This window comes from Silene latifolia, chromosome Y (assembly GCF_048544455.1).
Source record: "Silene latifolia isolate original U9 population chromosome Y, ASM4854445v1, whole genome shotgun sequence".
Lineage (NCBI taxonomy): Eukaryota > Viridiplantae > Streptophyta > Magnoliopsida > Caryophyllales > Caryophyllaceae > Silene > Silene latifolia.
Genome location: NC_133538.1, coordinates 260,578,530 through 260,606,134, shown reverse-complemented (window position 1 = coordinate 260,606,134; position 27,605 = coordinate 260,578,530).

Below are 27,605 nucleotides of genomic sequence, written 5' to 3'. Positions count from 1 at the left end.
AACCTCTTAATCGATTCTACTTCTAGAACTCTCGGTCGACAAAAATTACTCTAATTTTCATCTTTAGCCCGGAACACATGCGACTACGGTCACGAATACTTCCGTTGAGCTCAATCCAAATGTAATACTACGGTTTTATGAGTCTCTGGGTACTCTATCGATTGGGCCTTACTCTTTCGAGTAAGGGTGCTTTGGTTTTTAAAACAGTATTCTGCATGTAGGGTACTCGATCGAGTAGCCTGGGAACTCGATCGAGTAAGTGGCACTCGATCGAGTACGTCAGTTAGTCGATCGAGTAGCTCGGTTTTCGGGTAATGTTTTGTCGATTTTTGTTAATAACACGGATTAATATATAAATCGTTCCATCATCTTCATAATACACTTTACAAACCTAATTACATTGAAAAGAGATTTAAGTTACGTTCTTCGCATTCATCCGGGTTATTGACAAATCCCAGAGCTTGATAGGTCGGATTTCATGATTCCTTACATCTTTGTGATCCTTGCGTCGAGGGTAAGATCTACGTACCGATTTTATATTATTTAATCAAGTTTGTTTAAACCCTAATCTGGGGAATTGGGCATTTGTGTTAGTTTTGTATAGTTAGTGATTATGTAATGATATGTTAGGAGGAGGATTCGTAGAGGAGGCTTTTTGATACAGCTGTTGAAATCGTCTGCATGTGTTGCATTCCAGGTAGGGTTTCCCTACTCAGTATTAGTCACATAATGTGGTTTGTTGTTGATTGTGATTGTTGTTAAAGTATCATATTCGCATTGTGACGGTTGTTGGATTTAGTTGATGTTGATTGTTGTTGATTGTATCTGTCTGTGTTCTTCGGAGTGCGTCCCTGGCTGAGTGGAGTTACTTGCGGGAGTGGCTTCACGCCCATTATTCGCCTTCTGTGGAACCCGCCACAGAAGGGATGTGCTCACTAATGGATTTGGGTTATTCGCTCTATGGTATGAGCGGGGCTTAGGTGGGAACGGCTGCGGTCCCCCACTAGCGGAGTGGAGTTACCTGTTGCGAGGGGTACTCTGGCAGGACTACACACTTTAGTGTGTAGTCAGTGATGAGGAGTGATTATGGAGTTTGGGTTATGTGATGGTTGAGATGTGTTGGTTTCTGTCTTATTGTAATTATATTTATGATTGTGTGATTAGTACTGACCCCGTCTTTGTTTTGAAAAACTGTGGTGATCCATTTGGGGATGGTGAGCAGTTGTTGAGCAGGTATGAGTCGAGACATATGGGCTAGCTGGGATATGTCACCACGAGATAATAGAGTCTTCCGCTGTAGCTTGATAGTTTGTCAGACATTTTATTTAGTTGATTAGACAGTTGGTTTAAGAACATGTAACCGTATTTTATCAGTTGGTTTTGGTTTGTATTAACTAAACTTTATACTATTTAAATGTTGTTTATTTATTGTCTTTTGATTATCATTGCCTCGGAAAACCGAGATGGTGACATCTTTATACCTAAGTGGTCCTGGTAAGGCACTTGGAGTATGAGGGTGTCACAAAGTAGTATCAGAGCGACGATCCTGAAACCTGTAACCAATGAACCTAATGAACATAGGGAGTCAAATTAAAATGAACCCGGGGTAAAAGTTGTAGGAGCTAATGCAAAGGCTTGAGAGACGTCCTAAAGTCGCGAACTCGCCCTGCAATTTTGAACCGGTCACATGGGGGGTATGTGTCAAGGTCGTATGTGTTGTCTTTTGGTTCGTATGTGTATATAACAGTATGTGTTGTGAATTGTTGGATGTTAGAAATGGAGAATTGAAAGTATGGTTAAAGGTTGAAAAGATATGTTTTATATTTGAATTGAATGAAGAAGCATGTTGGGTGTTTATAATGTGGCATTTTGATAATATGAAGTAGAATACTTTAATGATCATATGAGAACTTGTGTAGATTTGCACGCGTAGTAATAATTATAATGCCGAGTTTATAAAGATTGCGTATTATGTTGAGGTAAGTGAGATAACATGCGGGTAGTGTATACGAGTCTGCATGACTCGATCGAGTGGGGGGCACTCGATCGAGTAGGTGAGGTGCTCGATCGAGTGGGTCTAACTCGATCGAGTGGATAGTTTGACGTTTTTATGGTCAGAACCGTGTTTTTGGGTACTCGATCAAGTACATAGGTGCAAACGATCGAGTAGGGAGCACTCGATCGAGTGGCTTGTCAGCTCAGTCTAGTATGTTAGAGATCAAAAGGTCCGTTTGGGGTCTGGAGTCGGGGCACTCGATCGAGTATGTTAGGCACTCGATTGAGTAGCTTCAACTCGATCGAGTGGGTTTTGGTACTCGATCGAGTGGGGTCTGTGCAGGCTGTTTTCGTGTTTTGGGTTATAGTATGTATGTTTATATCTACCTTTTCTTATATAGTTTCAAGATGCCGCCAAAGAAAACCGCCTTGTATGCGAGAGCTGAGAGCATGAACGTTGATGACATAGTTAAGATGTTGGAGCATCAAAATGCTCTTACGGAAGCGCTAAAGAGAGTGGGAAAGGATAAGGAGGTTGATCATTCTAAGATCAGTCTCTACATAGCTAGGTTTAACCCGAAAGAGTATAAGGGAACCGGGGAGCCAATTCTTCTTGACATCCTCATATCTTCATGAAAGATAACTTTGGAGCATTTCCAGTCCATATCTCATATGGTGTCTTATCTACTGCTTTGGATGGAGCCCTGTTAAGTGTGAATGCTGCAGTTTCTAATGCGAAACCCCAGAAAGAAATAGGTAAATCAGCAAGACTCATAATTGATCGTACCATATCTAGTAAAGTCCGATTCCTCCGTTCTGAAACTCCATTTAATTATGGTGTTTCTGGTGGAGTTAATTGTGAAATAATTCCACAATCTTTCAAATGATCACCAAAATCTTGGGTCGAGTACTCACCACCACGATCAGATCGTAATGCTTTTATTTTCTTCCCAAGTTGGTTGTGTACCTCATTTTGGAATTGTTTGAACTTCTCAAATGATTTTGACTTATGTCTCATGAGGTAAACTTATCCATATCTTCTTACATCATCAGTAAAAGTTATAAAGTATGCATATCCACCCCTAGCCAATGTACTCATAGGCCCACACACATCTGTATGTATGAGAGCTAGGATGTCATTAGCTCTTTCACTTGTCCCTGTGAAGGGTGACCTTGTCATCTTTACCATTAAGCAATATTTGCATGTATCATACGATTCAAAATCAAATGATTTTAAAATTCCATCTTTATGGAGTTTCTCTATGCGTTTAGAACCAATGTAACCCAATCGACAATGCCATAAGTAGGTTGGATTTGACTCATTTGATTTATGTTTCTTGCTGTCAATGTTATAGATGTGTGTTTCTAAGTCCAAAACATACAAACCTTTTGATAATTTAGCTGAAACATAGAACATATCATTTAAAAACGCAGAACAACAATTATTCTTAATAGTAAATGAAAAACCTTCAGAATCTAAAGTAGAAACCGAAATAATGTTCTTAGTGATAGCTGGGACATAATAACAATTATTTGTTGGAATATGTGTCCTCCGACAATAATGCGATCACAACTGTTGATCATGATGATCACATGTTTAAGTCTCATTATAAAGAATACAATTGGGAAGTAATATTTTACTGTCAACTGGTCCACACATATCGGTAATGATTGGCTGACTAGAGTTTGACATTACTGTCGTGCGACGGTGGTGATCAGTTGATCCCCTAGGTCATACCTAAAGGGCAACACTCTTAATTGATCAATTAATTGATCGTATAACGTTACGAGTCAATTAAATTAAATAAAATTGACAGACGATTTTGGAAGTAATATTTACGTGTCTCATTGAAATTTGATTAAATGAGATACGGTCTGAGTAATCGAATTGTTTCATTACTCTGATGAAATTATTGTTTAAGGAAACAATTAAATTGAATGAATTATTATAAATACAAGTTATTGTGATTTATAATTGGTAAAATATTTTGGTACAAGTAATTATGAATTACTAAGTCGATTTTTGTATATGACGTATTTTTATTAATACGTTGATTTTTAAAATGTTAAAAATACATAGCAAATTTATGTAACATATGACATGTGACATAAGACAAATTGACATTTTGACAAAGATAATATGGAGTCCATATTATCTTTGTAAACCGAAATTAAGGAGTATTAGGGAGTTTTATTGTGTTGATTATGTTAAGTGGTGAACATAATCATTCCCCTACTAAACTAGCCAAGCAAACTAGTTGTCATTGTGAAGACAAACTCAAGCATGCATTGGCTCCCTCTAATCCCCTCTTCCACCCGGTTTTTTGAGAGGAAAAACCACTTTGGTCTTTCCTCTTATTTTACCTAATATACACAAATTGATTTTGTTGTTCATATATTCATTTTTATTCATCAAAAATATTTTAGAGAGATAAAATATTTTTTTTCTTCTTCTTCTCCTCTTAACCGGTTTTAAGAGTCCAAAAACCAAATATTTTTGGGTCAATTTTATCACTAAATTAATATTGTTCTAGTATACATAATATTAATTTTATTAAGAGTGTGCCTTGGGTATTATACTTTGGGAGACATCCTATACTTGGATCTTAGTTCTTCCATTAAGAAAAGTACAAGAACAAGAGAGAAGGAGATCTCTCTTGTGCCCAAATAAACCGAAATACCAATGTAAGATAAAGATTTCTTCTTTAAATTGTTTATAGTTTGCATGCATAAGATCACCATTTAATTTTATGACAAATTAACATAAAACATATATGAATATGTTGAGTATATAGATCTACTTTTCCTTCAATTGGTATCAGAGCCTTGGTTGTTTGCATGCAAATCGGTTAAAAGTTTTTCCGAGTTATACGATTAACATATAAAACTTGTTTAATTTGTGTTATTATGATATATCACGAAAATCATCATGCATGTTAAAGTTTCTGGTCCTAAAATGTTTTTTAGGATATTTTGGTTAATTTATGGATTTTTATTGTTCATATTATATTATAATGGCATTAAAAATATGATTTTATGAATAAAATATCATTTTCGGACTAAAATTAGCTAAACTTTGAATTTTCAAGTGATTTTTGGATATGTTATCACATATATTATTTTAAGATGACTTGTAAATTTTCATAGTTTTTGGACTTCTTATGCTCGAAAAATAGATTTTTCATTATTAAAATCGGATTTAGATGAAAATAGGTTAATATGAGATAAATTTTGAATCTGGTCATTAAAATTTAGTATGTTGTCACATGCAATTTTACAAGATATGTGTAAAATAATAGGCTATATTGAAGTCTTTATGCATGATTTATGATTTTTTGAAGAAAAATAGCATAAATAGTGACTTAATAAGTGAAATATTAATAAAACATACTCTATGACTAAGGAAAAACGTCACATGTTGCATTTTATTATCTTTTTCAGATCTAAAATTGAAAAGTTGATGAATATAATTTTTCTCATGTTTTTATGGTTTTTATTGATAAATCCGTTTCATCGCAACATTGTTTTTCCGGATAAATTTCAAAATTTTTAACCTAAGTTTTTGAACATTATGATTGTCATGGTATTTTTTCCAGAATGTTCATGAGTTTAAATTTTGAATTTATTTGAAATTTTGTGATTTATTTGAAGTTTATAGCTTTTTATTGTAATTTTAGGTCCATTAATGAACAAATTTTAGAAATATGAGTTAATTATGGTCAAATAATTAGTGAAGACTAAATTTTGAGTCCTAAGAGGTTAGGATAATTAACTTATGCATAAATATGAATTTATGTAATTTTTGTGATTATAAAATGTTGAATCACGCAAATCCGTAAAAACCGAGTAATATACGATATTGGCTACTTAAAGGCGATTTAGCATAAAATTTGGCATGTTCAGACATGTTATAATGCTGCATTTTATTTATGATTGTCATAATTTTATTTTAAGTAATTTTTGAATTATGTATTTTTACTTAGTATGACCTTAGTTTTTAATTGGTATTACCCGAAATGTATGGGAATATCGATTCGGTTGTAATTTATTGTGATCTCGTATCACCGTTTTGTAATTTAATAGATTTATTTTATTTTAGTTACAAATGTATAATAGGAAATTATGTAATTTATTATGTAATTTTGTTCATTTCGGAGTTCCCAAAGACGGATTTCTTCAAGATGGCGATACATAAAGACGGTGTTACCTCGAGATGCATGCCACAACCGAAGTTCAAGGGACCAATGGAGTTGATTTCCGAATATGTAATAGTTAATTAGATTTTCTATTTTAGGAAGGCCATACTAGGATTTTTTTTATGCTTTGCATTTTATTTATATGTCACATGCATCGCTAAATCGCCATAACTAAAACATGCATTATCATTTAATCGAGTTTATCGACCGTGTCAATAACAATTATTGTAGTTCACCGCTTTAGTTCACTTAAAACGTGATAGATAATAAATTGACATGACCTCTCGCTAAAACAATCAATTGAGACATACCCTTACCAAATAGTAGAAACCATGAAAACCTATTTCGTGAGGGAGTGCACTCGGCCACACCGGGGTACAAACCTTGTTACGTAGGGGAAGTGGGTGATAAATGTCTATCCACCGAATTCATGTTGATAAGGGTTTTATCGGCCACACCGTGCCCAATTTAATGTGGGTTTGGATCATGGACACATTTATTCGAAATTTGGATTGAACTCAACAAAAGTTTTTCGATAAGGGTTTTATCGGCCACACCGTGCCCTTGTTGAATGTGTTTTGTGCTAAAGATAAATGTTAATGTAATATTATCGACCAAGAATTCTAAAAGTAGAATCGATTAAAGCGTTAATCCACCGAGTTATATTGATAAGGGTTTTATCGGCCACACCGTGCCCAAGTTAATATGAATTTGGGTCTTGGAATCATTTATCTAGTTGGGTAGAGGTCACTAGAAAAATGCATAAAACATGTTTAAATTATACATTTTTACGAGTATTATTATTAAAACGACATTTGTTTTACTCCTTCTATTTTGTTTTGTAGACCACTTCTTTTTCTCATAACAAATGGCTACACTAACCCCTAACGCCACGCCTCTCGCTAATTCATCATGGCTCCGATCCTTCATGGATCGATGTAAAAGTGAAAAGAATGGGTAAAATTTCTCTGATTGGGATGCCCAACTCAAATTAGCCGCCCAAGGTGACGACAAGCTTCGTTACCTTACTGAGGCCTCTCCACCCGAACCTACTACTAGGTCGACCGCCGCCACTAGGGAAGCATATGAGGCTTACCATAAGGAGTCCGCCGCAATGAAAAATGTGTTGATCTTTGCAATGGAGGCGGATCTCCAAAGGAGAGCCTTTAAAATGGGCACCGCTAATGAGATTTACTCCAAGCTTGTGACAATGTTTTCACAAACTCCGCGGATCGTCCAATATGAGGTGGCCGCGACATTCTTTGATCTCGACTTCAAAGAGGGCCAAAAGGTTAGCCCTCATGTGCTCAAACTCATTGTAGATAGGATTCTACACTCCCTATCCAAAGTCAAAGCGTATGTTCAATTCCGGGTGAATTTTAACATGCAAGACAAGGATGTGTCTCTTGAAGAATTGCACAAGTTACTTGTGCAAGCCGAAAGAGACATGGGGTTAAATGTGAACCCACCAAAGGATGTGCTTAACATAAGCACTAAGAGCAAGGGGAAGTTCAAGAAGAATGGGAGGAAGGGTAAGAAGCAAGCTCCCACTTTCACCAAAGCTAAGACTTACGAAGCTAGCACTTCAAAAATCAAGAAGGGTCCTCTTGATAAATGCCATTATTATAATGGTGTTGGACATTGGAAAAGAAATTGTTCCAAATACCTTGGTGATATTAAGGCTGGAAAGATCACTCAAGTAGGTAAATGACTATCCTTTCTTTTATGTTTCTAATTCAACTATGGTATTGTGATACAAAGTTGTGATAATGTATCTCCCTTTTTATTGTAAATAGGGCCTCCACCAAGCAAAGACAAAGGAAAAGAAAAGCAAGCTTGAGAAACCATCAAGAAGCTAGGAATAGCTTTCATAGAGCTTCGCTTTTTATTGTCTTATTTTAATTATGTTTTGGATTTTAGAACCTTTAAGTTTCCGTGTTCGACATGGAAAGGTATTTTGGATAATTGGTTGTATTTTGGATAATGGTGGCTTGGTTTGCAACCCAAGTCACCCGTTTTATCATTTTATCCTTGTTCTAAAATTCGTATTTACATGCTTGCTCTTAGAAATATATAATTATTCACTTAAAGTGATCTAATAGACAACTATAATGATGGAATTCATTATACGTCCACATGCTTAAAGCTTGTGTATGATCATTTATAAAGTGATATTGAGTCTATGAACTCTCTTAAAGGAATGTCAATCACCAAGTACACTTCAAAATCTAAAACTATTAGTCAACCTATGAGATAGTTCTCCTTAAAATCATTATTTGTGTCTCATATGCTATCTTTGAATCTCTAGTGTATTTATTCTAAAGATTGAGTGGGAGAAAATAAAGACACAACAAGATAAATTTGTGTACTTGTGTAAATGAGATCTACGCAAGGGAGAATGATTTGAATGAAGGTATATCTATTTATATAGTATACCTAATAGATGAGATCTATGGTCTCAAATAGTTCTATATGACTAAAGAGACCAAGTGAAGTAATCATAAGAGTATGTTCTCAAGATAACTACACGAGGAGACCAAAAGAAAGTTTTGGAAGAAAAATGACTAATGTAAAAGTTTTGACTAGTTTATGATAAATTTTGACCAATAGTTTCAAACTTGAGATTTACTTAAGAGCCTAAATGAATCAAAGTAACATCCTAGTAATAAACGAGATTTATGACTAGAGGTTGCAAGGATTGATATACCGATATCCTCAATTGCTAAAAGTTAAGTATTAACCACGCAAAAGTCATTACTTAACCACATTATGAAAATGAATTGGTTAAACCTCCTTCTGAAAGGGATATTTTGAAGGACGTGTATTAGATATTACTTATATTTGATAAATGACTTTGTCACACATCATTATGACATGAATGTGTTAGATATTAAAAATCTCTTTCCATAAGGTTAAAAATGAGACCGCTTCAAAATAGGTATTTTAAAAGGATATGATGGGAACATATATGGTTTTATCTCAAACAAAAGCAATATAATGTCTCAATTGAGTAATCAATTGCGAATCAAGTGGGAGTTAGAAATTATCATGTGAAGACATGGAATTTAGTGGGAGTAATCATCTTATATAAGTTTATAACTCATCACTCATTGAAGAATGACGAGCTAATACCTTCCTTCATAGAGGAAGATTTGAGTTTTCAATTCTGGATGAAAATGGACCATGATGAATCCAACTACATCATGAGATGTTGGATAAGTATTGTAAGATACACATCGAATCAACGAGATACGTAGGTTATTCATTTAAATGAAAATGGAATTGCCATTAGCAGTCATGGTCGTTCCTTGAACCTAAATATAGTTGATGACATGATTAAAAGTTACTAATGTTTCCACCATTAGAATAATCATGCGCATGTCCAATTATGAATCATATGCATAAGAGCATGATGAGTCATTGGTAAGCCATAATAGAAACGTCATGAATTCTCGAGAAGAATCCGATGAGCGATTTCGGTGTTTGACATAATGCTCTATTATGTGACAAGAGGTTGCACATATTAATGAAAATCCGAGCACATGTAAGGATTTATGAGAATCATAAGCCTTTCAAGCTAAAAAGAGAAATAAGAAGTTTGGAAAGATACTTAGTTGAATAAGAAGTTGCTCAAAACTAATCTTTCCTAATATGCTAGGACTTGTGAGAAGTGCTAGGCTAATCATCTTGACAATTTGTTGCAAGACTCTACAAAACATATACCTAGTGCATTGTGTGTGGATGGAGCACTTGATTAGTACAAGTTATATCATTCACCACAAATTCGTTCGTTATGTGATAATCGATAAGGAAGTTCTTTCAAGATAAAGAACCGAAACCAAGGTCGGGAACCTTGATGTGTACTTGGTAAGGTTCATGCTATGAGTGATAACATGAATGTAAAGGATAATACGATTAAGAAGTTTGAACACATGGACACCTAACATGTTAAACTTCCATTGCAATCAACAAGTGTTTACACACTTACGATATGCATCACAAGGTTGTAATATGTATTGACTACCCGAGTGTGATGTCGACATTTGTCGTTTGAGTTATTATTAACTCACCTTATACTTTGTTACATCCAACGGGTTGTAGAGACAATTGAACCCCGTTTAAGTGAACACGGATTAACATTGTATTTGCCCATAGTTACTTACATGAGGTGACGTCTCGAAGTGACTAGAGTGTGATGCGATTGATGGCAAGTTCAAGTGCCATAAAGTCATATGAGAATGACTAGTCGATCACATAGGCGGACTGTTAGGAACATTTTGTCGGGCCTTATGACCGCTTATAGAGTTCTGACAAATTTATATAGCCTGGTCGTGGCGAGAGCTACTATAGTATTCAAATGAGTCGTTTCTTTTGACTAAAGACTATTCGCCTAAGATGACACAGTTTCAGATTAACTTTGATTTGTGTTACTACGACCTTCGTAAATGGGGTCAAATGGGCATATTTTTGGTTATGATGGCTGTGGCTAGTTGAAGGGAATGAGTGCGATAGGAATTGTCCACCCCTAGTAAGGGTTATAACAATATCTCAGGGCCACTTGAGGAGTAATGAACTGGAAATGCGTGGCCACGCTCGGAATGTATCCATGGTGGATAAATCCAGTCAATCAGTTATTCTCCAGATTTAGGAAACCACTCTCGATATGATCACTTGCAAGTACGACCTGAAAGACACCTTGCATTGAGTGGGAGATAGTAATAGGACAAGAGAATTGGTGACGCACACTTGTCGAGGACAAGTGGGAGATTGTTAGAATATGTATCCTCCGACAATAATGCGATCACAACTGTTGATCATGATGATCACATGTTTAAGTCTCATTATAAAGAATACAATTGGGAAGTAATATTTTACTGTCAACTGGTCCACACATATCGGTAATGATTGGCTGACTAGAGTTTGACATTACTATCGTGCGACGGTGGTGATCAGTTGATCCCCTAGGTCATACCTAAAGGGCAACACTCTTAATTGACCAATTAATTGATCGTATAACGTTACGAGTCAATTAAATTATTTAAAATTGACGGACGATTTTGGAAGTAATATTTACGTGTCTCATTGAAATTTGATTAAATGAGATACGGTCTAAATGTCAATTGTTTCATTACTCTGATGAAATTATTGTTTAAGGAAACAATTAAATTGAATGAATTATTATAAATACAAGTTATTGTGATTTATAATTGGTAAAATATTTTGGTACAAGTAATTATGAATTACTAAGTCGATTTTTGTATATGACGTTTTTTTATTAATACGTTGATTTTTAATATGTTAAAAATACATAACAAATTTATGTAACATATGACATGTGACATAAGACAAATTGACATTTTGACAAAGATAATATGGAGTCCATATTATCTTTGTAAACCGAAATTAAGGAGTATTAGGGAGTTTTATTGTGTTGATTATGTTAAGTGGTGAACATAATCATTCCCCTACTAAACTAGCCACGCAAACTAGTTGTCATTGTGAAGACAAACTCAAGCATGCATTGGCTCCCTCTTATCCCTTCTTCCACCCGGTTTTTTGAGAGGAAAAACCACTTTGGTTTTTCCTCTTATTTTACCTAATATACACAAAATAATTTTGTTGTTCATATATTCATTTTCATTCATCAAAAATATTTTAGAGAGATAAAATATTTTCTTCTTCTTCTTCTCCTCTTAACCGGTTTTAAGAGTCCAAAAACCAAATATTTTTGGGTCAATTTTATCACTAAATTAATATTGTTCTAGTATACATAATATTAATTTTATTAAGAGTGTGTCTTGGGTATTATACTTTGGGAAAGATCCTATACTTGGATCTTAGTTCTTCCATTAAGGAAAGCACAAGAACAAGAGAGAAGGAGATCTCTCTTGTGCCCAAATAAACAGAAATACCAATGTAAGATAAAGATTTCTTCTTTAAATTGTTTATAGTTTGCATGCATAAGATCACCATTTAATTTTATGACAAATTAACATAAAATATATATGAATATGTTGAGTATATAGATCTACTTTTCCTTCATTATTAAGTTCTAAAACTAATCCCGAAGGTAAAGGTAGACTATAAGTTCCTACTGCCAAAGCAGCAACTCTTGCTCCATTGCCAACACGAAGATCTACCTCTCCTTTCCCCAGCGTTTTACTTCATCTTAGTCCCTGTACATTACAAATAATGTGAGAACCACATCCTGTATCAAATACCAAAGAAGTAGAGGTAGCTAAATTCACTTCTATAACATAAATACATGAGGTAGAAACACCATTTTTCTTATCCTCTGACTACTTGGGGCAATCTCTCTTCCAATGACCAACCATTTAACAGTAGAAGCACTCGTGTTCTGCAGCAACTTCTGGTTTTGGAATGACTTTTCCCTTTCCCGAAGTACCTGACTTAGCAACTTGTTTGCCTTTGTCCTTCTTCGAAAATTTCGGGCTAACCCCTGCCTTCTTGAATGATTTCCCTTTTCGAACAATAAGAACATCTTTATGTTCTTTCTTAGGTTCATTAGGGATGTTCCTCTCAGCCTGAATCAACATTCCACGCAACTCTTGCAATGTTGTTGTTCCTCCTTACATATAAAAGTTCAAACGAAAGTTTCTGAACGCTTCAGGCAATGAATTGATCACAATATCAATTGCTAGCTCCTGAGGATATTGATATGGTCGTTATGTACCAAAAATAAATACCTAAGTATCACTAACAGAAGTCAGTGGTAAGTAGGGTCGATCTCCACAGGGAGGCGGTCATTATCTACTTGTCTATTCGGTCTGTCTAAGGTCACAGTTGGGGGTTTAAGTTGTTTGAACTAAAACTAAAGGGGATTAAAGTGAGAAAAGAGTAAGAGAGATTAACAGTAAGGAAGAGAACTAGGATTGTCGGGTCATCAATGAATGTCAGATAATTGCAGCTAAGGTCACAGATCGATCAATTGAATCACTCTAAGGGGCAACAAATATCTCCTTCCGGTCTCAATTCGCCCTAAAATACTATTAGCTTAGCTTCCGCCCTCACTAAAGCATCATATTGTACACTGCGCGTCTCACCCCTTCCAACCTTCCGGTCTAGGTTAAGGCTTACCAAGATTAATTAAGCTAAATGCATCGATTCAAGTAGCTAGTTACATTTAATTGCAGTGATTAACAACATAAACATGATAACAACAAAAGATCTGTAAACCCAATTAGCAGCTAACTACAGTTCATCAAATCCCCTAAATCCTAGCAATTAAATTAGCTAGACATAATAGTGATAGAACAAGAGCGAAAGAATATAGGAATAATAAGCATCACAAATTAAGGAGAGAGTAAAAGAGAGAGAGAGAGAGAGAGTAAAAGGAAGAATTACAGATTAAGAGATCCGGGAAAAAGAGCAGAACAAAGTAACGTGATATGAGGTTGAATGATAAGGAAAAAGTGATGGAAGAAGTCCCCCCTTATTCTAACCTAATTATCTCTTATATAGTAGAAGAGATATTTATTATAAGATAAAACTAAATATAAGATAGTCTCGACATAAAATAAGCTGCGTCCGACTCGATTAGCTCGATCGAACAACTTAAAGTCGTTCGATCGAGAGGTTGCCTCAGCGAAAGTTCTCGATCGAATGATAAGGACCTCGATTTAACACATTAAGGGCTCAAGGTGGTCGATCCAAAAGAGTATATGGTCCTTCGAAATATAAAGAGGTCGATCGAAATGTATATATTACAGAGCTCTCGATCGAGAGCTTCAGCGCGTAATTTCCTCCTTTGCGCACTTAACTTCAAACATCCGCCATTTCTTCGTTACTTGTCCGAATCAGGAGATTTTATTGGCGTTGGATAGCTAAGAGAATAAGCTTTCATTTCCGATTGGAATCTCTTGATTAATTTTTCTATAACTTGAGATATGGCTCTTCAAAGTAGACACTAGTAGTTTGAAGCTGTTCCTTTGCTCGCCTAGCTTCTTTACTTAAATGCGCACGTCAAATTAGTAGTTTCCAAGCTCCAACTCAACTCATCTCCTAAATGCATGCATAGGGACATATTTTAGGCTTGATTATGTTCCTCTCCGGTTCATACCTGTAAATAATATAAGACAAACAAAAGTAGATAATTCGAGGGACATTTGTAGCTAAACACTACTAAATAAGCATATGAATGCGTGCAAATGAAGTACAAAATGCCTATATAAAATGCACGCATCAAACTTCCCCAAACCAAACCTCTGCTTGTCCCCAAGCAAATTATATGCAAAACTAATGGAACAGAAAAGAAAACTCAGAGCTAGCTACAAATTGTCCACTTAAACCGATTTAATGCAACAAACTAACACTTATAACAAAAACTGTCAAATGCAAACGAGTTGTAAGATGTTTATAATAAAGTTGAACCGTCGACCTTGCAAGACCTTTAATGATGGACTCTCACGGGTCAATATTCTCTCATGAAGCAAAGGGTGAAAGTATATGTGTAAGAGAAGAAGAGAAAAACAGTCACTCACCTAAACTGCGACCTGCATATCATGCATGCAACAAAAATGATAGACGATTCAAGCAATATATATACATTCCAACCAACAATGTCCGTCACAGCCGAGGGCTTACAAATGATATGGGAGAGTGAGGTCACAGGTAAGAAAAGGCAAATATGGAAATGTGGAGGTAAAGCGTCAAGCTAGCACTTAAACAGGACCATATAAAACCATCCAATTCTCAGCTGACTAGAAAATTAAGTACAAGTGCCCTTCTTTGGCACAAAACTCACTACTCAACACACAATCTCCTCAAAAAGATATAAATAAAAACGGAGGAGTAGACCGTCACAAAATCAAACTAAGCACAAACGGTCTCTTTTTCTCAAACCAAATCAACTTTTTTTTTTTCTATTCTCCCTTCTTCTGTTTTCACGTCTTTCTTCTTTTTTTCATTTTTTTTCTTTTTTCTTTTTCTATGTTTCTTTTCTCATGTTCTTTCCACGTTCTTTCTTTTTCTACCAACTCCATACAAATAAGGAATAAGGAATGAGCCAAACTCGCATCAATGAACGATATACCACACGAATTACACTAAGCTAGCTTGACTGGCAGGTTAAATTTGGGTGTAGCTAATGGGTCAAAAAAGCTATATTTGGCTAACGTGGAGCTAAATGGGTGAAAATTAAAGAAAGGGAAATTGTAAGCACCTCCCTGCACGTGACACCGACCACAAACCCGGATGTATGCACGTGACAAGCAATCAAATTTCATAAATGTGCAAAAGTGATGAACATGTTATGCAAGGAGTATACTACTCACAATCCTACATGAAACTGGTCATAAATGACACCAGTTTATAAGGCTCTAAATCTTAGAATATATAAGTAGTTTGCCAAAATCTCAGATCAAGTCTATTTCTTCAGCTAAATTAAACATTAACTCGTAGATATGCAACAAGACAAAGCTAAAAGATAATAGTTTTATGCAAGGCTTAAGCAAAAAAGACAAATAATAGTGCAATTTCATCATCGAAAACTACCGTTCCGACTCGACCTATATGAAAAAAAAACGTGAATTTTTTTTTGAAAATTTTCTATTTTAATGAGATTTTTGAATTTTATAAAAATAAACAACAATGCATACAGAAATTATACATGATAACAGAAATGCAATAAAAACATAAATGCAGACACAGATATGGATGCATAACCTCCACAAACCAAACCGTACAATGCCCTCATTGTACTAAAAAATAAGGAAAGGAAATGCAAACTAAAAAGGAGAGAGTGAAAATGGGGAAAATTTACAAGATAACACGAAGTAGGGACCTCCCCAAACCAGCCAACAACATGGGAGGTCACAAACAGCTTCAAAGTGGCGTCAAAGCAAACGAATCAGAACGAATCTACCCGACCGAGAGGGAGAAGAACTCAATCGAGTAGAATGGGCTGCAACAGTGTTCGATCGAGGAAACAAAAGGTCTCGATCGAATGGTCATTATTTGTGGTCGCTCGATCGAGGAAGATTATCATTCGACCAATAGAGGTAAACACTCGATCGAGTAGAATGGCACTCGATCAAGAGCTCTCTATTATGCACTCTCCAAGGCGACAGTATGACACCTGCAAAGACGCAAAAGCAACCACAAATACGACAAAAGACCAACTCTAAATATTGTTCTGCAGAGTCTATGGTTTAAAAACCAATTATTACACACACAACTGAAATGTAAAACAGCTAAAAATTTAAACTCCGAGTTGCCTCCCAGGTAGCGCTAGTTTCAGACATGTCCCAGCTCGACCATCTTTTTCTTCATCCAGCCATTTCAATTAACCCCGGTCAAAACAGCTCAAAGCACGCAGCAACTAATCAAATAACTGCGCATGTGCTACACAAAACTGTAAGTGGCACCATAATAAAGAAAGAGCATATGAAAGCAATATAAAGTACCGTCTCAACCTAACAAAATTTTCGATGACAAATACGGTGAAACATTATTAAATTGTTTGTCCAACCGGGAGGGGGTGGAGCATCAAAATGAAAAGTAGAAATCATATGAGATAGTGTACTATTAATATCAACAATAATGAAATTATCATTAACTACCTCAGGTTGGTTGCTCCTAACGTCGGAATCATTGACAAAAGAGTATATTACCTCCTCCGTGCTAGGAACAATCACTGACTCAGTTGTCTTCTCATTCCCTTCCTTGGTGGGTTCTGTCCTATATATCGCAGCCTCCAAGGAATCAAGCTCAGCTTTGAAAAGGGAAGATTCACTGTAACTATTGTCTTCATCAAAAACGTCATCCAAAATGAACCAAAATGACATTTCATTGCTCTCGATGGCCGAAATGGTCGATCGAGTAAAGATAGTAATCGATCGAAAGCTCTCCTCTTGAATATCACTCGATCGAACATAAGAATCTGCTCGTTCGAGAACTTCCTCATAACCGCTGTTCGATCGAGTGGTATTTTCTGTTCGAATGAACACTTCCTCGACATATCACTCGATCGATCACTATAATCAGTTCGATCGAGCATTTGTTGTTATCTAGTATAGAAATCCTTGTATGAAGCTTCGTTTTCAGATAGACTTTCATACTCCGAGTCATATAAATCATCAGTATCGATAGGTAACTCGGGTCCTTCATGGGAAAGACCACTCTCTGCGTGCCTAAAGTTCGTCTCAGCAGCTAGCTAAGCTATTTAAGACTCAAGCTCATTAATTTGAGCGTAATTAAATCTATCATGTTCCTGCAATTGGAGTGCAAGCGCCTTCACCAAAAATTTTAGTTCAGCAATCGCTTCTTTCTGTTTCTCAGGAGGAGGAGTAGCTTGTTGTTGCGGTGGCCAAACAAATGGAGGCTTTTGATAGCCTCGTTGATAAGGTGGATGTGGCGGCACAATTGTAGTGAGACGACTAGCTTGTCTACGCTGCTTAAACGCATAGACCTCATCGTTCCCCGCCAAGCAATTAGCGGCATTGTGCCCAGCAGCATCATATCTCTCATAGTAAGCCACCTGTTGCGCCATAGGATGGAACATAGGTGGAAGATAAAAGCTACTCAAGCCTTCCCTTTGACGAACTTTTACCTAGAACTGTCTAGGTAGGACCTGTAGGACCTATCAAAACAACACTAAGAAAAAATAAGAACTGCCTCAAGGAATAAATCCCTTGAGGCTAAAGACAGACAAAAATAAAACAAGCAGATAAAATAGTTGCCTCCCCGGCAACGGCGCCAAAATTTGATACGGTCGTTATGTACCAAAAATAAATACCTAAGTTCTACTAACAGAAGTTAGTGGTAAGTAGGGTTGATCTCCACAGGTAGGCGGTCACTATCTACTTGTCTATTCGGTCTATCTAAGGTCACAGTTGGGGGTTTAAGTTGTTTGAACTAAAACTAAAGGAGATTAAAGTGAGAAAAGAGTAAGAGAGATTAACAGTAAATGAAGAGAACTAGGATTGTCGGGTCATCAGTGAATGTCAGATAACTGCAGCGAAGGTCACAGATCGATCAATTGTATCAGTCTAAGGGGCAACGAATATCTCCTTCCGGTCTCAATTCGCCCTAAAATACTATTAGCTTAGCTTCTGCCCTCAGTAAAGCATCCTATTGTTCACTGCGGGTCTCACCCCTTCCAACCTTTCGGTCTAGGTTAAGGCTTTCCAAGATTAATTAAGCTAAATGCATCGATTCAAGTAGCTAGTTACAGTTAATTGCAGTGATTAATAACATAAACATGATAACAACAAAAGATCTGTAAACCTAATTAGCAGCTAACAACAGGTCATCGAATCCCCTAAATCCTAGCAATTAAATTAGCTAGACATAATAGTGATAGAACAAGAGCGAAAGAATATAGGAATAATAAACAACACAAATTAAGGAGAGAGTAAAAGAAAGAGAAAGAGTAAAAGGAAAAATTACAGATTAAGAGATCTAGGAAAAAGAGCAGAACAAAGTAATGAGATATGAGGTTGAATGATAAGGAAAAAGTGATGGAAGAAGTCCCCCCTTATTCTAACCTAATTATCTCTTATATAGTACAAGAGATATTTATTAGAAACTAAAACTAAATATAAGATAGTCTCGACATAAAATAAGCTGCGTCCGACTCGATTAATTAGCTCGATCAAACAACATAAAGTTGTTCGATCGAGAGGTTGCCTCAGTGAATGTTCTCGATCGAATGATAAGGACCTCGATCGAACACATTAAGGGCTCAAGATGGTCGATCTAAAAGAGTACCTGGTCATTCGAAATGTAAAGAGATCGATCGAAATGTATATATTACAGAGCTCTCGGTCGAGAGCTTCAGCGCGTAATTTCCTGCTTTGCGCATTGAACTTCAAACAGTCGCCATTTCTTCGTTACTTGTCCGAATTAGGCGATTTTCATGGAGTTGGAAAGCTAAGAGGATAAGCTTTAACCTCCAATTTGAATCACCTGATTATCGTTTGTAGAACTAGAGATATGGCTATTCAAAATAAACTCTAGTAGTTTGAAACTCTTCCTTTGCTCGCCTAGCTTCTTTACGTAAATGCGCACCTCAAATTAGTAGTTTCCAAGCTCCAACTAACCTCATCTCCTAAATGCATGCATAGGGACATGTTTTAGGCTTGATTATGCTCCTCTCTAGTTCATACCTACAAATAATACAAGATAAACCAAAGTAGACAACTTGGGGGACATTTGCAGCTAAACACTACTAAATAAGCATACGAATGCGTGGAAATGAAGTACGAAATGCCTATATAAAATGTACGCATCAGATATGGGAAACCCAATTTTTCCATGATCTGAAAATGTCCAATCATCATGAACACCTGTGGACCAACTAGATTTCCCTTCCCTAACTTGCATTCGAGAAGCTTACGATGAGCCTCGAATCTCTCCAATCTGGCATGGTTCGGAAACATAGCTCTTTGTTGCATAATGATACTATTTGCATCCATACCATCAAAACTTTTTTGAATGTCTGGTTCCATGCATGCTAGCATCAAACACCTCACTTGAGTCGACGTGTCCAAGAGCGTTTGCCTAGCTCTCCATTCGGCCTGAGTGGTTGTAGGAGTAAGAGATTCAGGAAGAGGGTTGTCAAGAACATTTTCCCTTCCTTCACATCTGGGAACAATTCTCAGATTTCTTTCCCAGTCTAAAAAATCATCAGCATTCAGTTTGTTCTTCTCAAGGACAGAGCGCAAATTAAAGCATTGTTGTTGTTGTTGTTGTTACCAGATATGATATCTACATAAAATTAAAATAGGCGAGTAAACAACAATGTTCATCAAAGCATTTTAAAACAACCTTTTAAACTACTAAACACCCTTAAAAATTTATCCCCTAAAGGCATTTAACTAAGATCCTCTCCACTATTCATTAAACGGACTTTGGCCCTACTTTTAATAAATAGTATTTTAGGTAAGTAACCCTTTACTAATTATAACAATTTATAACTCTTGGTTGAGATATTAACAACACCTTGTTAATACACCAACTTTGTTTCAAAACCCAAAACTTTGTCTTTTGATAGTTTTGTTGAGTTAAACCAAACATTAACTTGTAGATTTCAGAATCCCACCCTATTATTCTTGGAAATACAAAAGACACCCTACTTTAGGAGGACCTATCATTTGTGTTCTAAGACTTAATAGGTGTTGTTTGGAAAAAAATAAGACTCAATATTTCAAATTTGGGGATCGAATGTTGGTCATGCTACGGTGAACTCATAATAGAATAACCACATTCAAAATAAATAAAAGCAAGCATAAAGCAAAATTAAATGCAAGCACAAAGGAAAACAATGATCTAGTATGACCCCTAAACTAACTAGGTCCAAAAGCTTCTTCCGGATCTCCATCCTTCATGAAACCTTCCTTGAATCTTTTGGATCTCCATCCTCCATCTTCTTTGGATTTTGTCTTCAAATTACATTATTTTACTAATTACAAACTAGCTAATAAAAATAAAAGAAAGTAATAAATTATTACATTGCAATACGATGCGCCCGCAATCGTATGAACTAAGGTAATAATACATTGGCTGAATAACAAGATGAAAAATAAATTATTACAAAGTATGACGATACGCAGATCGTAAAAGCATCCTAGTTTGGGCCGTACTAGTCATCTTAAGTAATCAAAATATAAAAAAAAATAATGGCATACAACCGCCACATTCAAAATACAATATATAATGGCATACAACCGCCGCAATCAAATTATATATAGTAAATGCAAACATTATCTAATTAACAATTAATTAGACAATCAAAACAACAAAATAGTTGTACTACTCAACAATTAAGTAATAAAATAAACGAATTTTTTATTATTTTAATTCAATTATCATCACTCTAACATGGAATAATCATAATTATTAACAATAATTTGCATAATTGTAATTTTATTTTGTTTTACTTTATCTTTAATCAAATTAAAAACTAACATGATCCAAACAACTCTTCCAATCTAATTAGGATTTTTAATATATTCTAATCAAACAAGAATAAATACAACCATTGTAGATTTCAATCAAATTGAATAAATCCCAAAAACAACTTTAAAAAATCAAAAAACACAATTTTTTAACATAAAACAGCCTAAAGGTCGATTAAAACGTTCGAATTTGGCTTATAAACATCAAACCTACTATGTACTCTTGTATAAAACGCCGTTTACACTCAAAAACCAATATCTTGTCATAAAAATCCGACAGTAAGGCCTGTTTAGAAAAGTTTACGCCCAACGCGTGAACAGTACCCGCTGAAAAGTAACTCCGGTACTGTTCACGTGAATAGTTTTTTTTCTTATTGTTGTTTAATTCAATCTAAATTAAAAAATTATCAACCAATTAATATCAACATATTAATTATGCAAAGTTTCTAATCTAAACAAAATCTTACCAATCAATTAATATCACTATATTAATTATGCAAATTATTCCATGTTTAAAGTCTATCTCATAATCAAGTGGTGTAAGTCCAGTGGTAGCCGGGTTAAACATTGAAGCTTGTAGAAATGCAGGAGTTGAGATGTCCCGGGTTCGACTACCAGCTAGGGCGATGATCACTTAGCGACTGCAGCCCTCGAAGGGGTGACTTACATGGTCCATGTGGTGGTGTGGGAATGCATAGGTCCGGGGGGATTCAACCCCCTGGTCATCAAAAAAAAAAAAAAAAAAGTCTATCCCATAATCAAATTAAAAATAATAATCTACAATATGACTATGATCATAAAATCTTATGCAAATAGCTCTGATAACACTGTAGAATTATATTGATGTGAAAGCGGAATTTCAGAAAACAATTTCCTAACATCTATAATAGGATCACATGCATAAGATAATATGAATCACAATAAAGGGCGAAAAGAATATTTACCTCTTGAAGCGTAAATTCCACTTTGCTTATATAAAAGAGATCTGAGAGCCCCACTTGTTGCCCCTCTACTTGGTCCACAAGCACAACTCGGAAACCCTCGTCTGCTAGAATCACTCTCTTACTTTTATGGGTGCTTGAGGCAGGCGGTATATGGGAATAACAGTATATTTTCTTCCTTGTGATTTCTTATGGAAAAAATTATATTTCCACTACCCTCTAACTCTCTCTATATACAGTATCGCATACCATAAAAGAGTCTCTGTGGAATAAGGAAAGAACTTCTATTCCTTTCCCAAACCCGGTGCCTCAAATCTGTATCCTTATAGGACTAATATTTCCTAATTGTGCTTATATGTGTGACCTTATGGGATTATACTATTTTAGTCATTAATCTAATCTAATTGTGAATAATTAGCATAATTATAGTCTAGTAAGTAATTATGATTTCATAAAATAATATAATATTTATCTCCATAATATATCCTATATTATATTTAGTAATTGCCGGAAATGTCTTAGGACATATTCCTTCAGGTGCCTCCACCGATGGCCGGCCAACTGACCTATGCATCACTTCCACCCATTGCTCAAATATTAAAGTAAAATGGTTATCTCTGCCGGGCAACCGGGTCCCTCCTACCTAGCTCCAAGTACACCAACAAGCACACCCTTCTCCTTTCTGGAATGTCCTCGATGTCGGTGGCCAAGGCGGCGACCGACCACTCGATAAGGACCACGATAATATGCGTTTCCTTCTTTGTTTCCCCCTTTGGCTTTGTCTTGTTTTTTTTCTTATATATAAATACCCCCTCCCCTTTTGTTTTATTTGATCGAGTCATTTAGTTAGAGTTTAGAGGAGTATTATTTTTAGCTTATTGTTATTATTGATATTATTAGACATTATTATTCATATCATGATAACAAACCCTAGTTTAATTTAATTCTTCTTTTAATCTTTTCCTAATCAAAGTTGTAATTTTTCTTTAATTAAACTTTAATTCCTCTCTAGTTTAGTTAAAATCTTCTCTTTTCATTAGTTTACATTCAGTATTGGTTGTAATTTGAAGATTTGAGGAAATTCATCTTCTTTTCTCATCCAAGTTTGTTCATTTCCTCTTTGTTGGTAAAATTTCTCTCTCATTTACATCTCCTTTCATTTGTTTACATCTTTGATCTTGTCTAATTGTTGTTTATTCAAAGTTATCATGTTATTTGTTATTGTTTACATCTTGTTTCCTTTCATTGTTGATTTCTCCACTCTAAACATGTGTGAGTAATCTTATCTAGGGTTTAGGGGGATCTTGGATAATTAAAGGGGATGAATTTGGGTTGTTAGCACTTTGATTTGCTTGACTAATTGGTCTTTAGTCTCATGCATATAAAGTGTTTGTTTAATTATTTATAAAAATGAACTTTTCTTTGACATGTTTGGCCTATCTTAGTGATCATGCTATTGGATGGTCTTTATGCCATGTTTGTAATAAGTTTGTCTTCACTAAGTGATAACTTGTTAATGAACTTAAGGTGACTAAGAAATTAGGCCTAAATCCTTGATCACTATCATCACCCATATCTTGTGAAACCTTATTTCTTCTTCTATTTATCTTAGAGAACCCAAAACCTAGCTTTTCCTTTATTAATTTGAAACAATTTCATTTAGTTTAATTTTACATCTTGTTTGCATCTTAGTTTACAATCAATCAACCACTTCCACTTGTTAGACTAAATTGAGACTTAAACGATCTAAGTATTGATCCCCGCCATCCTTGTGGTTCGACCCCGATATATACCACTTAAATTGGCTTATTTTATAAATTGTTTTTGATAAGGGGATGACGAAAAAACCCGATGTAAAAATGGCGCCATTGCCGGGGATGGCATTAAGTTATACTTATTTAGTTAGAGTCTTAGCTTTAGTCTTTATTAGTTGTTTGTTAGTTTGATTAGTTACTTGTTTCTTGTAGAGTGTGTGTGTTTTTCCCTAACCCTAGTGCCTAAAATACACTAGGAGACTTACAGTTTACCAACACTACTACAAATCCAGGCAACCACAACGGCCCTTTAACAACGCTTATCACGAAAATTACCAAAAGACGTTGTACAATGAATAATTATCTTTGCGTGAAATTTTACTAAACTTAATTACAACGGTTATGTGTTGTTTGGAATATCTTACTTTTGTGAAACTGATTATTTATTTGGTGAATCTAGGAACATTATTCGTGAATCTTGAAGTTTGTTTTGTGAATCATAGAGCGTGTTTTGTGAAAGTTAGATCTTGATTTGTAAAACACAAAGCTAATATTCTTAAACTTGGTCATAAGTTGTTGAAATTGCCTATTTTGTTATTTCTCTTATCTTGTGAATCTGAGACCTTATTTTATGAATCTCAGACCTTATCTTGAGAATCTCAGACCTTATCTTGTGAATCTCAGACCTTGTTCAGTGAATCTTTGGGCTTGTTATGTGAAACTTGGTCGTGGTTTAAAATCATCTATTTTACTCTTAATTTTGTGAATCTCAAACCTTATCTTGTGAATCTCATACCTTGTTCAGTGAATCTTTGGGCTTGTTATGTGAAACTTGGTTGTGGTTTAAAATCATCTATCAGTCTCTTAATTTTGTGAATCTCAGACCTTATCTTGTGAATGTCAGACCTTGTTCAGTGAATCTTAGGGCTTGTTATGTTAAACTTGGTCGTGGTTTAAAATCATCTATTTTGCTCTTAATTTTGTGAATCTCAGACGTTATCTTGTGAATCTCAGACCTTGTTCAGTGAATCTCAGGGCTTGTTATGTCAAACTTGGCCGTGGTTTAAAATCATCTATTTTACTCTTAATTTTGTGAATCTCAGACCTTATCTTGTGAATCTCAGACCTTGTTCAGTGAATCTTTGGGCTTGTTATATGACACACAAAGCTAATATTCTTAAACTTGGTCATAAGTTGTTGAAATTGCCTATATTGTTATTTCTGTTATCTTGTGAATCTGAGACCTTGTTTAGTGAATCTTAGAGCTTGATTTGTGACCAAAGATCTCTGACAATAGATAATGTGGATTTTGTGACTTGCAGACGTGTTCAAAAAAGCAAGACATCGCTTTTGCATGTGGCACATTATGAAGAAAGTAACAAACAAGGTTGGGAGCACAATTTGCAAAGAGACTGATTTCTTAAGTCGTCTGAACAATGTTGTGTGGTGCGAGGACTTGGAGCCTGAGGAATTTGAAGAGAATTGGGCTAAGGTCATTAGTGAGTTTTCGTTAGAAGAGAATAAATGGTTGACTGACAAGTTTGCGGAACGAGATCAGTGGATACCCGCTTATTTCAGGAATGTGCCGATGGGCAACATTTTAAAAACCACACAAAGATCAGAGAGTTCGAATAGCTTCTTCAAGAGATTTGAAAATAAATATGGGACTCTTGTAGAATTTTGGATGAGATTTGAGAGTGCCATGGACCAACAAAGGCACAATCTAAAGCTTCTTGAAGCACAGAGCCACAACTCAATGCCTGAAACCCTATTCGGGTCAAACTGGGAGGCCCATGCAGTGACGGTCTATACACATGAAGTGTTCTTTGATTTCCAAGATGAGGTTAAATTTTCGGTAAATGCGTGTAGTGTTTGTGGATACACCTTACCAGATCCAGTAACTAACTTTGAAGTTTCAATTGTTGAGGACGCGAACAAGCGAAAGAGATATGCAGTTGAGTACAATAGGAGAACAATGGATGTCCGTTGTGCATGTAAATTGTTTGAAAGGAAAGGTGTCTTATGCAACCACATCATTTGGATTTACTCGGGAAAGTTTAAGGAAATCCCTGAGAAATACGTTTTGCGTAGGTAGAGTAAGAATGCACTCAGAAACCCAGTTTATGATTTGAATGGAAATCTACTGGAAAACAATGATCTTACTGGTAATAGTAAGTTTGGAATGTCTCGGGTGTGGTCTGAGATTTACGCAACTGTTGGTATGCTCAAAAGAAAAGAAGAAGAGTCAGATATGAGAGAGTTTGCCAAGCTAATAAAAGAATTCCGAGAGAAGTTGGAGCCAAACCCAAAGCCTTTGACCAAAGAACAAGAATTGGAGGCCCTTCTCAACTGCAAGGCTCCAAAAGAAATCAAGATCTTACCACCTAAAGTCTCTAGAAACAAAGGTAGTGGTAAAAGGATGGTGAGCAGCAAAAATAAGGCAATTATGAAGGCAAAAAAACCAAAAAGGTTGTGTGTTAAATGTAAACGCATGTCACACCACGATAAAAGAAATTGTCCAAATGAGTTTGCAGAGCATCCTCCTGAGAATCAAGTATGTATAATTCTACTCTTGTCTTTCCATTTTAGTGTTGCTTGAAAACGCAAATACTATTGTCTACTAATTCTTTTTTTTCTAAAAAAAAAGTATCTAATAAAGGTTTGATTCTTCACATAGGGAGAGACATCGGAAGAAGAGGAAGAAGAGGAAGAGGTGGAGAATGAAGAATGATGTAATGGAATATTCTTAAGCAACGAGAATAGAGATGACGATTGAAGAAGACAAGTTTAAGCTCGTTTTATTTTTGTTTATGTTGTGAATCCTGTGAATCCTGAACCTTATTTTGTGAAACTGGAACATAGAATTGTGAAACTTGGTTCTGAATCTAGCATCAAGCGTTTTTATCATTTCAGACATTGTTCAGTGAATCTTGTGAATCTCAGACCTTGTTCAGTGAATCTTAGGGCTTGTTATGTGAAACTTGGTCGTGTTTAAAATCATCTATTTTGCTCTTAATTTTGTGAATCTCAGACCTTATCTTGTGAATCTCAGACCTTGTTCAGTGAATCTTAGGGCTTGTTTAGTGAAACTTGGTCGTTGTTTAAAATCATCTATTTTGGTCTTAATTTTGTGAATCTCAGACCTTATCTTGTGAATCTCAGACCTTGTTTAGTGAATCTTAGGGCTTGTTCTGCGAAACTTGGTCATGTTTAAAATCATCTATTTTGCTCTTAATTTTGTGAATCTCAGACCTAATCTTGAGAATCTCAGACCTTGTTCAGTGAATCTTAGGGCTTGTTATGTGAAACTTGGTCTCAGACCTTATATTGTGAATCTCAGATCTTGTTCCGTGAATCTTAGGGCTTGTTCTGTGAAACTTGGTCGTGGTTTAAAATAATCTATTTTGCTCTTAATTTTGTGAATCTCAAACCTTATCTTGTGAATCTCAGACCTTTTGCTCAACTCATTGACAATGTCAATGTTAAACTTGGTCGTGGTTTAAAATCATCTACTTTACAACTATCAAATATCTTTACTAGAGTTGCTAAAGGCAACAATCTTTACAACTATCAAATATCTTTACAAGAGTTGAAATATCTTGCCTCGACTTATTTTTGGTCAACTCAATGTCAATGTCAATGTCAAATTAGCTCAAATTGCTCAACTCAATGTCAAATTAGCTACATAAGTCACATAAGTGACCCTGAAAAATTATTACGACTTTACAACTATCAAATATCTTTACAAGAGTTGATGAAGGCAACAATCTTTATAGGAGCCTCGACCCACTTTTGCATATT